The sequence below is a fragment of the Palaemon carinicauda genome, chromosome 37 (genome assembly GCF_036898095.1).
Source record: "Palaemon carinicauda isolate YSFRI2023 chromosome 37, ASM3689809v2, whole genome shotgun sequence".
Lineage (NCBI taxonomy): Eukaryota > Metazoa > Arthropoda > Malacostraca > Decapoda > Palaemonidae > Palaemon > Palaemon carinicauda.
The window spans coordinates 25,128,487-25,130,551 of NC_090761.1; positions in this window are offsets into that span (position 1 = coordinate 25,128,487).

Sequence of the window (2,065 nt, forward strand, 5' to 3'; positions counted from 1 at the left end):
TCCATCTTGCATTTTAAAAATACCGATGATTTTTTGGAAGCATAATACAATTCTTATTGGAAACATTGCAATATCAATCGAATTTTCTTTATATGCATGAATGTCTAGAAATTAATTTATATGGTGACCAATTACTATAATGTAATCTCTTTCGGAGAGAGAGAGAGAGAGAGAGAGAGAGAGAGAGAGAGAGAGAGAGAGAGAGAGAGAGAGAGAGAGAGAGAGAAAATGTCCTCAAGGACCGTATAATTCATTTATGGTGTGTTTATGAATATTTTACAGCATCGAGACAAATGAAACTTAATGTCTGATCTCCGAACAATCCACTGTACCTGTTAACGGAAGGAATTTTTAAGCTATGACCCTCCATTAATTTCTACAAGCTTTTACATATTCTATATATATATATATATATATATATATATATATATATATATATATATATATATGTATAAATAATATATATGATAATATCATATATATAGATAATATATATGATAATATCATATATACACACACACACACATATATATATATATATATATATATATATATATATATATATATATATATATATATATATTGTATATATGTGTGTGTGTGTATGCATATATATCCATCCATATACCAAAGGCACTTCCCCCAATTTTGGGGGGTAGCCGACATCAACAAGAAACAAAACAAAAAGGGGACCTCTACTCTCTATGTTCCTCCAGCCTAACCAGGGACTCAGCCGAGTTCAGCTGGTACTGCTAGGGTGCCACAGCCCAACCTCCCACATTTCCACCACAGATGAAGCTTCATACTGCTGAGTCCCCTACTGCTGCTACCTCCGCGGTCATCTAAGGCACCGGAGGAAGCAGCAGGGCCTACCGGAACTGCGTCACAATCGCTCGCCATTCATTCCTATTTCTAGCACGCTCTCTTGCCTCTCTCACATCTATCCTCCTATCACCCAGAGCTTTCTTCACACCATCCATCCACCCAAACCTTGGCCTTCCTCTTGTACTTCTCCCATCAACTCTTGCATTCATCACCTTCTTTAGCAGACAGCCATTCTCCATTCTCTCAACATGGCCAAACCACCTCAACACATTCATATCCACTCTAGCCGCTAACTCATTTCTTACACCCGTTCTCACCCTCACCACCTCGTTCCTGAGCTATCTACTCGAGATACACCAGCCATACTCCTCAGACACTTCATCTCAAACACATTCAATTTCTGTCTCTCCATCACTTTCATTCCCCACAACTCCGATCCATACATCACAGTTGGTACAATCACTTTCTCATATAGAACTCTCTTTACATTCATGCCCAACCCTCTATTTTTTACTACTCCCTTAACTGCCTCCAACACTTTGCAACCTTCATTCACTCTCTGACGTACATCTGCTTCCACTCCACCATTTGCTGCAACAACAGACCCCAAGTACTTAAACTGATCCACCTCCTCAAGTAACTCTCCATTCAACATGACATTCAACCTTGCACCACCTTCCCTTCTCGTACATCTCATAACCTTACTCTTACCCACATTAACTCTCAACTTCCTTCTCTCACACATCCTTCCAAATTCTGTCACTAGTCGGTCAAGCTTCTCTTCTGTGTCTGCTACCAGTACAGTATCATCCGCAAATAACAACTGATTTACCTCCCATTCATGATCATTCTCGTCTACCAGTTTTAATCCTCGTCCAAGCACTCGAGCATTCACCTCTCTCACCACTCCATCAACATACAAGTTAAACAACCACGACGACATCACACATCCCTGTCTCAGCCCCACTCTCACCGGAAACCAATCGCTCACTTCATTTCCTATTCTAACACATGCTTTACTACCTTTGTAGAAACTTTTCACTGCTTGCAACAACCTTCCACCAACTCCATATAACCTCATCACATTCCACATTGCTTCCCTATCAACTCTATCATATGCTTTCTCCAGATCCATAAACGCAACATACACCTCCTTACCTTTTGCTAAATATTTCTCGCATATCTGCCTAACTGTAAAAATCTGATTCATACAACCCCTACCTCTTCTAAAAACCCCCTG